General features: G+C 50.5%; 1 protein-coding gene across 3 annotated transcripts in view; it reads right to left on the minus strand.

Annotated features, from left to right (window-relative positions):
- Cmklr1 (chemerin chemokine-like receptor 1) overlaps positions 1-16,312 on the minus strand; it is a 53,575-nt gene that overhangs the window by 20,444 nt on the left and 16,819 nt on the right. Inside the window, exon 2 of one of the 3 annotated variants that reach the window (XM_045132946.1) lies at positions 8,385-8,438. The gene's annotated coding sequence lies outside the window, so the exon portion shown is untranslated. Of the gene's footprint in view, positions 1-1,884; positions 1,960-8,351; positions 8,439-16,312 lie in introns of those variants that run through there. The other 2 variants (XM_045132945.1, XM_004664098.2) reach the window with 2 other exon arrangements.

Genomic DNA, 16,312 nt, shown 5'->3' on the forward strand with positions numbered 1-16,312 from the left:
CTGGAGGGAGGGCAAGACCCCCTTGCTGGGCAGAACACTGGAAGTGGGCACACGGAAGGAAAGGAAGCTGTGTGCAAGCCCGGAGGCGAGATAAAGGGTGCTTAGGGGTGATGGCAAGTGACACATTGAAGAAGGAGAGGGGCCCCCCATTGTGACATCCCACCAAAGTCATCCATCATCCTGTCAACAGCAGGGAGCCAGGGGTGGTTTTAAGCAGTCCAAAAGGACTCCAGTTCCTGGCCTGGGTGGGTGGTGTCAGGGCTTCAAAGAACCTGGAGGAAGAGCAAGGGGCCTGGTGAGCTGAGGTCAGAGACAAGCTTTGCGGGTTCTGGAAATCAGGGGGGTCCTGTTGGAAATCTGGGAGGTCTACTGATCCCTTTATTTTTCTTAAAGATTTTTTTTCCTTCCATGCTCCCCACCACCACCACCACCACCCTGGAAAGGTTCATTGCCAGAGCCGTTTCCATGGCAACCATCCACAATCCAGGAAAGATGACTGAGGAGCAGAGACATTCAGAGGAAGTCTGCATGGGAGAAACCAGGGCCCCAGGAAGAGCCCCAGGTGGCCAGTCCCTACAGTGAGAGGTGTCCGCGGTGAAGATGAAGATGGATGGATGGCAGTGGTGGAAGAAGACGGGAGGGGAAGGGGAAGAGAGGAGACCCTCATAGAAAGAGGAAGGGTTTGGGCTGAAGTTATACAGCAAAATGACTGCACGACAGAGAGCAATGAAGAGAGAGAGAGAAAGTGAGAAAGATGTCAGTGTGCCAGGGTGTGGCTGTGGACGGAGGGAAGGCAAAAAGGAAGCCATGAACATAGGACCACAAACGAGAAGCGCAGGGCAGGGGACTCTTTGTCCCCTGAGGCAGTCAGCAAAGGCCCAGCAGTCTGGGATCAGTCACCGAGCCACGACAAGGTGCCCAGGCCCCTAGGACTTCAGAGCGCAAGCCCCTTCCAAGACAACCAGCCCTGTACTCAAAGAGCCCCCAGCCTGGGCTCCTGCTCCGCCAGGTCTCTCCACACACACTATGCAGTGTGCACCGTTTTGTTCATGGCATCTCGGACCAAAAAAAAAAAAAATTATGCCAAGCAGGTTAACAAGGTGACAAGAAGGAGAAAGAGAATGGGGGGACCTTCCAGACATCTGGTGGGCATGGGGTCTTCCTCATCCTAGTCTCCTGGCAAGCCAGCCCCTTGCCCTGGGAGGGGATGATTGTTAAACCCCATTATACAGTTGTCAAAACTGAGTAAGTCGAGGTACGTTGCCAGGGCTTGGATCTGCTGAACCCATAGCCTGTGTGCCAGACCTAGGCCTGATCTAATCCACACTGCTTTGAAGGGCCCTGTGTCTAGCCAGGCATGGGAGGCTATAATCATATAACCTACAACCCCATAATCTTACAACCTTATACTCCCAGCACGCAGGAGGCTGAGGCTGAAGGATTGCAAACTCAAGCCTAGCTTGGGCTGCATAAGGAGATGCTGGCCTCCTCCCCATCAAAGCTCCCCCAGCTTGACCGTATGGGCCATATTCACCCCTTCCAGGACAATCCCTGAAAAGCATTTTGGCATCTGCCTTTCACCAGCAGAGCTCCCCTTATATGGGCCCAAAGGCCTGGCCCGCTGCCTGTCACAGGGCGCTGGGATGCGGAGAAACTGTGAAGATACCCACTTCCACGTAGGGAACCCCGGCAGGCTCAGGATCTTGGCTAGAGCAAATCTTTCAGGCAGACATCCTCACTGCCATTTTCCTGAGGCTGTGCAGCCAGGAAGAGATGAAGGTGGGACGTGAATGTGACCCTCTCTCCATGCCCCGTGCTGGCTGGAGAGTCACACATCTGCACCCCGCCTCAAGAGCCTCCAGTGATTCCCCCCCCCCAACTCACCCTCCTCTGGGCAGTGCAGACTCCAGACATCAGGCTCCCAGGGCGAGCAGAGGACTAGAGGGAACTGTCTGGTCTCATGGACCCTGAGAGAGCCCAGGGCCATAAGCCACCCCACACGACTCTGCCACAAAGGGCCGTGTGCAGCCAGGCCAGTCTGGCCCCGGGTGAATTCCCTGGCCTCCGCCCAGGCAGTGACAAATGGGCTGGTGCTGCTGCCAGCAACCAGGATGGTGGAGTGTGAGGTCACACCCTGTTCCCAGGCTCCAGGGGAGGAGGGACAAGGTCAGCCAGTCAGCCCACTGTCACCTTTTTCCCAAAGCAAAGCCAGGCCTTGACCCAGGAAGGGTCTGGCTGGGGAAATAGCCCCACACCCCTCCTTCTTCAGAGAACCAGGTGCTGCCCAAAGAGCAGAGGAAGTTCAGGACGCCTAAGAGTCCTGGAGAAGCTTTGCGGTGGGGTCTGCCACCTCCTCATTCATCTGCAACAAACCTGGTCCGAGGGTGGGGATATGGGGGTTCAGTGCTTACCACCATGCACAGAGCCCTGGGTTCCACACCTGCGACCACATGACCTGCGCATGGTGACACAGATTATTGTGCCTGTAATCCCTGCAGTCAGGGAGTGGAGGCAGAGGATCAGGAGTCCAAGGTCATCCTCAGCTACATAGGAAGTTTAAGGCCAGCCTCAGAAACATGAGACCCTATCTCAAAAAAAAAAAAAAGGTTTTTTTTTAAGTAAAATAAAACAAAAATGACAGGGGCTGGAGAGATGAATCAGCAGTTAAGCACTTGCCTACAAAGACTAACAACCCCAATTTGATTCCCCAGGGCCCATGTAAGCCAGATGCACAAAGTGGTGCATGCATCTGGAGTTCGTTTGCAGTGCCTGGAGGCCCTGGCGTGTCCATTCTCTCTCTCTCTCTCTCTCTCTCCTTGCAAATCAAAGATATATATTTTTTTAAGGCTGGATTACTGTGTGATTTGGGTCACCATGTCTGAAAAGTTTGTCCTGGGGAAATGGCTTAGCAGTTAAGGCATTTGCCTGTGAAGCCTAAGGACCCCAGTTCGATTCCCCAGGACCCACATTAGCCAGATGCACAAGGGGCGTATGTATCTGGAGTTCATTTGCAGTGGCTGGAGGCCCTGGCATGCCCATTCTCTCTTTCTCTCTGCCTCTCTCTCTGTGTCTCTCAAATAAATAAATAAAATATTTTTTTAAAAAAAGAGAATTTCAGGAGTGCTCACATGAAGGTTGCATGGTGTGACCAGTTGTCCCTTACAAAGATTGAAGGGTAACTGGGGCTCCAGGATGATTCAAAGTGATTCAGGAATGACCCAGGCAAACCAAGACCATGGTCCTCTCCTGAGTATGTAATAGACCAGCTCAAACACACAATGTCCTTCGGCCATTTGTTTAAAGTGAGACACTTAGGGATTAGTTAAAAGTTTGAGTGACCCATGGGCAGAACTTCTAGAAAGACTCCTGGAGTCATGGAAAACACTTCCCACTGTACTGAAGTGAACTTAATGGCATCTTGGCCTTTTGGCTAAGATCAAGTGTAGTATCTGAAATGAACTTAAGTGGCCTGCTGTCCCCTGGAGTCACACAGGACACCCCAGCCACCTCCCTGTCCGGGCAGCAGGCACTTCCTCATGGTGACCATAGTCGGTTTCCCCAGCAGCTTTCTTAACTCCTGGCCTGCTGGGCTTCTCCCAGACAGGGAAAGGGAGTGACTGCATGTTTTCACTTGATCCATCTGTCCGCTTATGCGCTGCCTTGGTCCAGCAAGGAGATGGGAAGAGGAGTTTAAAGGAGGATCATGTATACAGGGAACAGAAATGAAAAGTGAGCGTGAAAGAGGAAGAGGACTGGGGGTGTGGACAGAGGCTGCAGCCAGGACTGAGGAGAAACCAGATGATAAGGAACTTCGTAAGCACTTATAGGAACCTCACGTTTGTGTCCCAGGCTCCTAGACTGGAAAGGGACACCAACTGCCCAGGTCACATGCTCCTGGCTCCAAATAACCCACCCAGCCCAGCATCCTGCTTCCAGGAGCAGGGGAAGTGGGGCGCAGCTCCTGGGAATATCTCAAGAGACCAACCATAGTTGTCAACTGACCTGAGCCTCTCTCTGCCTGAGCTGGTGACACCACTCCCAAAGAACAAATCAGTAGTCACTTTCCCTAGACATGCCAGAGAGAGCGACTACTCGTTTTGTTCTGGACAAGCAGGAACATGCAGAGAAAATTTCTAGAATCTTTGAGAAAGGCCTTGAGGCCTCGTGCCTGGTATTGCTTCACAGAGCTGATGTCGCTTTGATGATGTCAGCAGCCTGAGTGGGACACTGTTCTCTCCGTGTCGGCGGAGGCTGGTCCCCAGGCCGTCCTTACACCAGCTTGTCTACCAACACATTTTTATCATATGAAGGATTCTAACAAGGCTTGTCGCCACATGCAGAGTCCTAGCTTACCTGGACAATCGACACTTACACCTGCCACTGTCCCTGCACGTATATTGTCTCCCCTGCCCTTCCACGGTTCCCAGGTTTGGGCAGTCATTCTACTTCCTGTCAGCCTTGTCCACAGCTCCGCTGTGATGGGTGACAGACGAGGCAACTGAGGCTCAGAAAGCCGTTCACAAAGGCAGCTGCGAGCCAACACCATTGTAAGGAATGGCCCATGATCCTCACAGCACTGGGCTCTGCCTACAGAGAACTCCTTGCCTCGGTGTCCCAGATGGAAAGACCGGGTCTCAGCTCACAGGAAAAAAAAAAAAGTGTGTCGTGGGCTGGAGAGATGGCTTAGCAGTTAAGGCACTTGCCTGCGAAGCCTAAGGACCCAGGTTCGATTCCCCAGTACCCACATAAGCCAGATGCACAAGGTGATGCATGCGTCTGGAGTTCATTCGCAGTGGCTGGAGGCCCTGGTGTACCCATTCTTTCTATCTGCCTCTGTGTGAGTGTGTGTATATAAAATGTATTTTTTAAAAAGTGTCCCTCCTGGGGCCAGCTTGTTATTATCTAGGTACGTATGCAGTGCTGGGAATGAACGCCAGGGCCATGCACGATGTAGGCTAAGCACTCTGTCCTGAGCTGCCCACAGCCCGAAAAGTGGGGTACCAGATGAAGCATGTTTGGTGGCAGGGTAGGGAAAGGGAGGAATTGTTCAAGGAGACAAGAGGGATTTAAAAAACACATCAAGTGGATTTGCTGGACAGATTCCAAGGTTTGGGTCACTGTCTCCCCTAGAGAGGCTCACAGCCCACTGCTGAGCACCATTGGGAGCTCACCAGAGCACGCCATCTCCCTACACACTTCCCCAATGACTCAGGGTTCAAAGGTACCCTCAGAATGCGACAGCAGCTCTACGCTGAGACCTCAACTTGGACCACTGAGGCCACAGGGAGCCCTTCTCGGGATAGTGTGGTTCTGGAGAGGGGTGGGCCGTGCATGAGCCCCTGCTTGGCTGGATGTGGGCCAGAGTGACCTTCTCCTTGTGACAGCAAGGACAGCCAGAGCTAGGGAGGACTGAGGGCGAGACACCAAGCATGTCCTGCGATGGTCAGGGGCCTTGGAGTTTATCACGTACAAAACACAAACCAACACTTGCTATTGTCTACTGGCCATCCGTTCACAGTGCCAATTTGGATTTTTTTTAAAATTAAATTTCTCAGTAGGCAACACGATTCCATCAAACTGGTAATGTCCAACCTATCTGAAAGTAGGCAAAGTTAGAAGGAAGAGCCTCCCTCCTACCCTCGTCCCCCACCCATCCGGTTCCCAGTGCACCCAGCTCCTGGCACTAGTTGCTCGTGTCTCTTTCGGGAGTTTCTTTGAGCAAATATGTGTGTGTCTCTGGATAAAAGGCAGTATACTACACATCTTGGAGATCACTTCATGCAGTATGAAAAGCAGGTCCCATCCATCTTTCGTGATGGCTGCGTGGTATCCTGTGGTTGGATTCACCAGCATATCCATAACCAGTCTCCTGGGGATAGGCTCTTGGCTGCTTCCCAGTTGCTACTGTTACAATGTTATGATTGGGATGGGTACTTGATTCGGTTTGTCTGTTACTGTTACAATGTTATAATTGCGTTGGGTACTTGATTTGTTTTGTCTGTTACTGTTACAATGTTACAATTGGGCTGGGTACTTGATTTGTTTTGTCTGTTACTGTTACAATGTTACAGTTGGGCTGGGTACTTGATTTGTTTTGTCTGTTACTGTTACAATGTTACAATTGGGATGGGTACTTGATTTGTTTTGTCTGTTACTGTTACAATGTTATAAGCAAATATCACGCACATGTTACAACATTATACTCTGCCTTAATAGTTTTTTTTAAATATTTTCTTTTTGTTGTTGTTGTTGTTTTGTTTTATTTTTTTGAGGTAGGGTCCCACTCTAGCTCAGGCTGACCTGGAATTCTCTCTGTTCTCAGGGTGACCTCGAACTCATGGCTATCCTCTTACCTCTGCCTCCTGAGTGCTGGGATTAAAGGCATGTGTCACTATGCCTGGTTTAAAAGATTTTCTTTTTTTAGAGACCTTTTCACATTTCTACTTATTTTTTTTTAATTTTATTTATTTATTGTTTTTGTTTAACCAGGTAGGGTTCCACTCTAGCTCAGGCTGACCTGGAATTCACTCTGGAGTCTCAGGCTGGCCTCAAACTCACAGTGATCCTCCTACTTCTGCCTCCCGAGTTCTGGGATCAAAGGCGCGCACCACTACGCCTGGCTTAAAATATTTTCTTTCCTGAGATCTTTTTCACATTTCTATTTGTTGAGTTCACACACTGGGATGGGACGCCCAGCCTTGTGCAAACTAGGTAAGTCCCTATCATTGCACTATGTCAAAGTCCCTGACAGAGCCTTTAATAATGAGAAAATGGGGCTCGGCTCTCTTCTGTACTGGCCATGCCATTTTTACCTGATAAGTGGGTCCTCTACCGCCCACACACGGTCCCCACAGAGCCTGGGCCACAGATGCAGTACTAGGTCTCACAGGAAAAGGCAGAGCTTTTAAAACCCCAGCTGCAAGAGCGGTCACACTTTAGGCCCTTGGTTTCCATCTACATTTACGAAAAGAAGACACGCCACTTCTTGGAGCCACAGTTTGGAGCAGGAATCCAAAGAATCAAGAGACAGGGTACTGAGGAGACGGATCAGGTTAAAGGCCTTGAGAAGTCCTAGTTCAATTTCCTAGCGCCCACATTAAGCCAGACACACAAAGTGGCACATGCCTCTGGAATTGTTTTCAGTGACAAGAAGCCCTGGTGCACTCATACACACGCATGTGCACACACACACATACACACACACATACATACGTGCGCGCGCAAATGTATGTATGCGTGCATGCATGCTTGTATACACAAGAGGAAGAGAATCAGGAAAGAGTACTTCTGTTACCCAGCAGGAAGATTAATACCTGGCCCTCAGGAATAGATGGACCCTCGAATCCCCAGTGAACTTCCAGGAGGCTGAGAGAGACACACGCACAGAAAAAGACAAAGGGAGGCTGGAGAGATGGCTCAGTGCTTAAGACACTTGCCTGCAAACCTAAGGACCCACGTTCCATTCCCTAGTACCCGTATAAGACGCACAAAGTGGCGCATGCATCTGGAGTTTGTTTGCAGTGGCTGGAGACCCTGGTGCGCCCATTCTCTCTATATATATATCTGCCTCTTTCTCTCTCTCTTTCCCTCTCTGTCTCAAATAAATAAAAATATTTAAAGACAAAATATTAAAAAGAAAGAGACAAAGGAAAAGAGGGAGAGAGGGATGCGGGAGGGAGAGAGAGAGAGACAGAGAGAAAGCCAGCACCAGCCACAGTGGTTCTCCAGATGTCCTAGAGCCTGAGCCACATGCTGAAGGGGGTCTGGTGTGCTTGAGAACCCCAGATAGCCACCAACGTGAAGCTATGTTTCATTTTCACTTAGTTCTAAAATAAAAGAGAGATGGTATTGTCAGGGTGCAGGGACGTTCCTTCCCTCCATGAACTGGCCCCACAAATCATCCCTGCCCAGTTCAAGGAAAACAGACTGGCCAGCGATGGTGTCCACTCACCTCCAGGTGAGAGGAATCTTCACCCCTTTCTTTGAGCAACCGTGGTTCTTTCACTAGTCTCTCCAGTGGCTAACAGAGGAGTCTTTGTCCCATCCCTGCCTGCTGCCCTCCTTCCAAGAGCCTGGCCGGGACGTCTCTGCTGGCGGGGCCTTCCAGGAGCCCCGTGGTTTGTAGCCAAAGTGGAGACGCTCGAAACCGCTGCCGTGCTAAGCCACACGGACCCTCGCTGCCAAACCTCAGACTCCTTGCAGCCCTCCCGAGGTCTCAGCTTCCCAAAGGCGCCGATGACCACCTCATCTCCCAGAGGATAAAAGTGATATTCGGAGAGGAGGGGCTGGTTAAGCACCTTGCCCAAAGGCGAAGAGCTGCAAACATGAAGAAAAGGGAAAGTGATATTTACCCGGTAAGATAAGGCTGTAAAACCGGACCTCACCTCCAAAAGCCACCTCTGCGATGTGCAGCCTGGAAGACCTCTTCCTCAGGGTCCCTAAAGGAAGAAAAGTAGTCCTTCATGGAATTGTTCTTAGAATATAATAGGAAAAGGAATACAAAACACCTAGTAAAATAATGCATGGCCCGGGCTGGAGATGGCTTAACAGTTAAGCACTTGCCTGTGAAGCCTAAGGACCCCAGTTCAAGGCTCAATTCCCCAGGACCCATGTTAGCCAGATGCACAAGGGGGCGCATGTATCTGGAGTTCATTTGCAGTGGCTGGAGGCCCTGGCATGCCCATTCTCTCTCTCTCTCTTTCTCTCTCTCTCTCTGTCTCTATCTGCCTCTTTCTCTCTCTGTCGCTCTCAAATAAATAAAAATAAATAAAATATATAAAAAAGAATGCATGGCCCATAAGATGCATCAGCACGTTGACGATCATGATTTCTATGATGTGGCTGATGTGATTATGAAATTGACCAGCATATGACACTACCCCACACAAGAATATCCTACAGCAATGTTGGGGGAGGGGGGCTCCTTTCTTTTCTTTCTTTCTTTGGTGTAGGTATGTGTGTGCACATATGTATGCATGTTCTTATGTGTGTGGGTGCATGTGTGTGGGAATGCATGTGCATGTGCGTGTGTGTGTGTGTGTGTGTGTGTCTGTGTGTGTAGGCTAGAGGTTGACGGGGAGTGTCTCCCTGAATAGCTCTCCATCTTGTTGAGACAGGACCGCTCACTGAACTGAGAGCTCATAGATTTGGCTAAACTGGCCACCCACTGAGCACCAGGGATGCGCCTGTCTCCTCCTCTGCCTCCTCCTCCTCCTCCTCAGCACTGGAATTACAGGTATGCACCACCATGCTCAGCATTTTACACAGGCGCTAGTGATTCACACTCAGGTCTCCATGCTTGTGCGGCAAGCACTTTTCACTCTGAACCATCCCAACACTTTTCCTTTGGTTTTCTTTCTTTTTCTTTTGCTGTGGGTCAAACCCAGAGCATTTCACGTACTAGGCACTGATCCACTAAGCCACATTTCCAGCCCCTATGAAAGTGTGACTCTTCTTCACAGCTTCTCTCAGAGCTGCGCTCACGTATGCCATGCATATGACAAATCATGTACGACTCATCACATGCCTGGGAACCTTATAGAGCACATAATAGAAAATAGGGTGGGGGCTGAAGAGATGGTTCGGCGGTTAAGGCACTTGCCTACAAAGCCTAGCGACCTGGGTTCAATTCCCCAGTACCCATGTAGAGCCAGATGCACAAAGTGGCACATGCATCTGGAGGTTGTTTGCAGAACCCAGAGGCCCTGGTGCAACCATTCTATTTGTCTCTCTTCTCTATATCTCTCTCTGCTTGCAAATAAATAAATAAATAAAACATTAAAAAATAACTTGGGCTGGAGGGATGGTTTAGTGGTTGAGGTGCTTTGCCTGTGAAGCCTAAGGACCCATGTTCGACTCACCAGATCCCACATAAGCCAGACACACAAAGGTGAGGAAAGCGCAATGTCACACATGCCCACTGGGTGGTACAAGCATCTGGAGTTCAATTGCAGTAGCTGAGGCCCTGGCAAGCAATTCTCTCTCTCTCTCTTTCTCTCTTTCTCTAGAATAAAAATTCAAAACTTCAGAAAAACAAAAATAAAAACAGGACAGGAGCTGGGAGCACAAGAACATAGTTGCATCCCATGAAGACCACAGCCAAGTAGGGGAGACAGACAGTAAGCTCAGGGTGCTGGGGAGTACTGTGCTTAGTGCCAACCTCAGTGAGTGCAGAGAAGAGAAGTTGGAGGGTAGTCAGAGCAGGCCACCTGGGGCCACAGACAGAGACACAGAGAGCTGAGTGGCCAGTGGACTCAGCTGGAGAAGCACCTTACAGACTAAACTGGGATTTAAAGATTTTGTTGTGGTGGTGGTACCTTTAGTTTTGTTGAGATAACATCTCACTACATAGTCCAGGGTGGTTCAGAACTCACTATGTAGCCCAGGCTGACCTCAACTCTTGATCCTTGTGTCTCAGCCTCTTGAGGGCCAGGATTGCAGGTGTGTATGGGCCACCTCAGTGGGCTGAAATTTCAATCTTTTTAGATATTGTATTTATTTATTTAAGAGAGAAAAAGAAGCAGGTAGACAGAGAGAGAGAATGGGCACACCAGGGCCTCCCGCCACTGCAAACAAACTCCAGACACACGTGCTACCTTGTGCATCTGACTTACATGCATCCTGGGGAATCGAAACTGGGTCCTTTGGCTTTGAGGGCAAGTGCCTTAACCACTAAGCCATCTCTCTACCACTGGGATTTCAATTTTGAAAGTGAAGCTTGGGTGCTGAGTGGAGCAGAGATAGTGCTCTGGGAGAACACGGAGACACTGGCATCTCCCGCAGACATGGTAAGGGAGATGCCAGTGTCCCTCCTCAGTTCCCAGGAGGTCACCAACGCCACAGGGAGGGTTCAAATGCTCTTTCCTGAGCCACCAGGAGGCCTCACAGTTCCACGCACCACAAATTCCCCCAGTGAACACCCCAGCCCTGCACCAGGTCAATTCTTCCCCTCCTAACTCAGAAAGAGCACCCGTGGTGGTTGGATTCCGGTGTCCCCCACAAACTTAGGTGTTCTGGATGCTAGTCTCTCCAGCTGATGGAAACTGGAAACTAAAGCATCCTGGAGACAGTGTATTGTTGGGGACAGGCTTATGGGTGTTACAGCCAGTTTCCCCATGCCAGTGTTTGGCACACTCTCCTGTTGCTATTGTCTACCTTATGTTGGCCAAGGGGTGATGCCCAGCCTCTGCTCATGCCATCGTTTTCCCCAGCCATCATGGAGCTTCCCCCTCGAGCCTGTAAGCGAAAATAAACCTCTTTTTTCCCACAAGCTGCTCTCGGTTGGGTAACTTCTACCAGCAATGCGAACCTGACTGCAGCAACACCCACCCATCTCTCAAGCCCCTCAGATACCCAGACTCTCCCCATCTCTTCCTCTCCGTGGGCTTTAGTCCCTGCCCAGAATCAGACACTGACCCACTTTATCCTTCCCGCCCTCCAGCATCCCCTCAGGGACCTGAGCTTGCAGCCCAAAGAGACCTAGCCCCCCGCCCCGCCCACATGTGCTAGCCCCGCCCTCTTCCTGCTGAGTCAGCATACCACAAGTGTGTTGAAACTGGTTCCAGAAGGTCCAACACAGACATCATGGACAGAGAAACACACTCCCCAAGAGCCAGGGGGCCCTTCCAGAAAATTAGCAGAGGGTCATGAATGTCATGCAGGTCCAGACCTGTCCACCAGGGGCGCAGTCTGCAGCTGCAGAGGGTCCAGGGACCAGCAGCTCAATGCCAGGTCAGCCCTCCCTCCCTGCTAGGGTGTGAAAAACTCCTATGGAAGTTCTCAGGTGTTCAGGTGGGCCCCTTAGGTGGTGATGGGGCTGTGCCTGGATGAACAGACTAGTCCATTCATGGGGCTGATAGGTCCGTGAGTTCATGGCTCCTGTGGAGAGTGAATCTCTTCTCACACTCTACATGCGGTCACAACACTCCAGCAAGGCCACCACCTGGTATACTGCGCCCACCTGTTACCCTAGCTGTTCAAGAGGATCTCAAGTTCAAGGCTGATCTGAGAGAGTGAGTTCAAGGTCAACATAATAAGCCCCTGTCTCAAAATAACATGGGGAAAAACAAAACAAAAAACAAAGGTGATCCAGGAGGTAGCTTGGTGATGCAGAACTTGTTTAGCATGTAGAAGGCCCTAGGTTCAATCCCAGTATGCAAGACAGAGAAAGAGAGAGAGAGAAAAGAGAAGAGCCATCCCCAGATATATCCCTCTGCCCCCTTGTTGGCCCTGGACAAGAGTCATTAGCCCAGGGCTAGAAATATCACTTAGCAGTTGAGGCACTTGCCTGCAGAGCCAAAGGACTCAGGTTCAACTCCCCAGTATCCACATAAGCCAAATGCACAAGGTGGAGTTCATATGCAGTGGCTGGAAGCCCTAGTGTGCCCATTCATATTCCCTCCCTCCCTCCCTCTCTCTCTCTCTCTCTGTCTGTCTCTCTCTCCTTATAAATAAATAAATAACAATATTTTTAAAAAATGAATCATGAACCCAAATAGACCTCTTTTCTTTACAACTTAGCCAGACCTTACCACTGTCACCAACAACAGAAAACCCCCCAAGATCCTTACTCCCTAAAGCAGCATTGGACAGAGTGTGGCGTTTGCCTACTGTCCACATTTAGTGGTGAGGGGATGCCCCCAAATTCTCCACTCAAATAACAATTCCATGCAATATTTTTAAAACTTTAAATGAACACGGGGCACCCACATTTTAAAGTGTTGAGATCCGGCCTGCCCACGCACCAGCCTGCCTGGCTCTCTCCTCCTGATCCCAGGGCTGACTGAGCCACCCAAAGTTCTGCCCAGGCTCTGACCTGGGTAACCCCAGTCCAAGGCAGGTATCCCGGTCAAGCCCTCAAAAGAGCTTCTGGAATGTTCTTTGACTCATTCCTGTCTCCCACAGGCTTCCCAAGACTCCAGAAGGAAGGGCTCACGGCTGCCCAGGAAACAGGACCCAGCTGCCCAGCCACCATTTTAAGGGGACAGACAGCTGACAGGAAACGTGACCACTGTTGAGTGTTGTGCTTCAGGTTGCCTGGGTTCAAATCTGGGCCCTGCTGACATCAGCCATGGACAAGTCACTGGATCCCCCTGTGCACAAGAAAGACGTCCTACTGTGGTCAAGGGGCTCCCTACGACCCGCCTATGCAGGAGCTCTCCTGGGACTTTCTCTACGTGAGACAGGAGGCCAGCGCCAGCCTCTACCGCCCCCTAGAGTTGAACCAGAGACTTCTGCATGACACCAGCCTTCCCTATCCTCTAGAGCTGACCCTAAAGCTACTCCATGAGACAGGAAGTCAGCGCCAGCCTCTACCCCCCCACCCCAACTGATCCAAAGGCTTCTATGGCCCTCAGCTCCTTCTGCTTTCTTCCAATTTAAGAACATTTTTTGACGATTTCATACAATGCACTGTGGTCTTACCTTCTTGTCTTTCTCCTGCCAACACCCTTCTTGTTTTTATTTTTTATTTTTATTTTTGGTTTATTTTTATTTATTTATTTGAGAGCGACAGAGAGAGAGAGCAAGAGGCAGAGAGAGAGAATGGGCGCGCCAGGGCCTCCAGCCACTGCAAATGAACTCCAGATGCGTGCGCCCCCTTGTGCATCTGGCTAACGTGGGTCCTGGGGAATCGAGCCTCAAACTGGGGTCCTTAGGCTTCACGGGCAAGCGCTTAACCACAAAGCCATCTCTCCAGCGCCCGGCACCCTTCTTGCCTCTAACTTTCATGTCTTTCTTTCCTCCTTCCCCTCAACCTTCCCCTGCTTTCTTCTTTATTAATTTTTTGCTTTGTATTTATGAGAGAGAATATGGGCATGCCAGGTCCTCTTGCCACTGCATACAAAATCCAGATGCATGCACCACTTTGTGCATCTGGCTTTATGTGGGTGCTGGGGACTTGAACCCAGGCCATCAAGCTTTTGCAAGCAAGCACCTTTAACCACTGAGCTATCTCCCCAGCCTCTTCCTCTTCTTTTCAAGTCTTAGGCAGGTAACCCCAGCTACTGTGAGTTCATGAATGGTACAGCCATGCTGTCCAGAAGACGGTGTGCCATAACCCTCCTCCCCATCCTCTGGCTCGAGCACTGTTTCCGCCCCCCTCTTCCTCTTTCATGGTGTCCCCTGAGCCATGGAGGGAGTAGTAGAGTTGTCCCATTTAGGGCTGAGTACGCAAGACTTACTTATCCTCACAACTCTGACCAGTTATGAATCTCTGCACTAACCATCACCCTTAGCAAAAACAGAAACTTTACTGACCAAGGTCAAGAGCACTATGAATCTATGGATATAAACATAACTACAGTTCTTTCTGTTTGCGTCATAGACAGAAACTCACTACATAGCCCAGACTGGCCTCGAACTTTCCACCATTTTATCTCAGCCTCCCAAGGGCTGGATGACAGGCATGTGTCACCATGCCCAACCTAAGAGACGCAGTTTGTGTTTAAATGGTCACATGCATCATTGTGTGGAATGCAAATTTCTCAAGCTTTAAAAATTAAAAAAAAAAAAGAAGTGCCTGGCCTCAAACTAATTTTAAGTGTTTTAAATATAAAACACGTGCCCTCAAAACACTTTGTAGTGGGGCTTAGGAGACGGTTCAACGGTTAAAGGCTCTTGCTTGCAAAGCCTGATGGCCTGGGTTCAATTCCCCAGCACCCATGTAAAGGCAGATGCACAAAGTGCAATATGCATCTGGAGTTCATTTGCAGTGGCAAGAGGCCCTGATGTGCCCAAGCGCTCTCTCTCTCTCCCTCTCTCTCTCTCTTTCTTCCTCTGCTTGCAAACAAATCAATAAATAAAATATTTTGTAGTGAAGGTTCTGTCTTCCTGAGAGAGGGTTCTATGATGTCCAGACCCCATGCCCTGTGGCCGGTGCCCCCCGCCCCCACCCCCACCCCCCCACCCCCACTGCCACACTCATTCTGGTCAGTGTCTGCTGAGAACCACAGTGTGGCAGGTGCAGGGTGGGGGATGAAGCTGAGTGTGACCACAGCCAGTTCCCAAGGGAAGAAACAACCGGGGGCCCCTTCCTTGAGACAGGCATATTGTGGGATTCCCAGGGATGGCCTTCCTACTCAACTTCTGGAGCGGCAGCTGCCTCCGAGCACAGCCACCCCGAAGCGGCGGAGGCTCTGGGTGAGCTTACAACTCCCAGGCCAGAGGCTCCCGAGTTCCAAGTTCTTGGCTCCCATTCAGCAAAGAATTGAGAAACAAGGGCACGAAAGGAAAATAATCAATGATTTCTTTTAAGAGAGGATAGAAGAAAGAGAGAAGAAAATCAGTAAAGCTCCCAATCTGAGTAACTGGGAAGGGTCCTGAACAGGCTGCCCCGATAGGGCCTTCTCTATCGCCTTGGAAATGTCGATTTCAATGCACACCTAACTGGGATTAGCCTCGTTGCCAGGCTCAGGTGTATAAGAAGGACCCTGGTTAGTTGATGGGCACTCAGCACTCGGGAAGGGGGCCCAAGTGTAGGAAGAGCCCACCAACCTGAGGGATGGTGGAAATGCGGGTTTGGAGGAAGCCCACAAAAACTTTCCAGAACAAAAGATGGGAAAGTAGCTCCCGAGGGCCACTCGGACCCAGGCTGGAGTCTCTCCCCAGTCTGGCTAGGGAAGATTGGGACCAGTGTTCCCCTTGACCTGTAGCCCTGGCTGACTACCTTAAAAAAGAAAAAGCAGCCGGGTGTGGTGGTGCACACCTTTAATCCCACACTCGGGAGGCAGAGGTAGGAGGATCACCATGAGTTCAAGGCCACCCTGAGACTACATAGTGAATTCCAGGTCAGCCTGAGCTAGAGTGAGACCCTCCCTTGAAAACCCAAAAAATAAAAAATAAAAAAAATCTTGTTCCTAGTCTCTGTCAACCTGAAGGAAAGAAGGAAGAAAGGAAGGAAAGATGGATGGAAGGAAGGAAAGAAGGGGAAAGGAGAAGATGGAGGGAAAGAGAGAAGAGAGAGAGAGAAGTTAGGAGTCATGAGGGGTGGCAGGCACACCAAGACAGACAGGGCCAGCCAGCACCCCAGTGCTCTCCATCCTGCTGTGGGGAGACAGCCCAGAACCCCACCAGGAGCACAAGATCCCAAGGAGCCCCGGTGTCTGCCCATGGCACCCCAGGTAGAACAAGCCGGGCACTGCCCATCCCAGAGAGCCAGAGGAGGCCAGGCAGCCACATCCATGGTTCTAGAAACGTCCACAGGGCCAGCCTGGGGCTGATGAAGATGTCTTGAATTAGAGAATGAAGGAATGGAGAAATGAATACACATCCCTTCTCTTGAGCATCCGTTTCCCTGGGAGTCAAACGTGACAGA

Source organism: Jaculus jaculus, chromosome 13 (genome assembly GCF_020740685.1).
Source record: "Jaculus jaculus isolate mJacJac1 chromosome 13, mJacJac1.mat.Y.cur, whole genome shotgun sequence".
Classification (NCBI taxonomy): Eukaryota; Metazoa; Chordata; class Mammalia; order Rodentia; family Dipodidae; genus Jaculus; species Jaculus jaculus.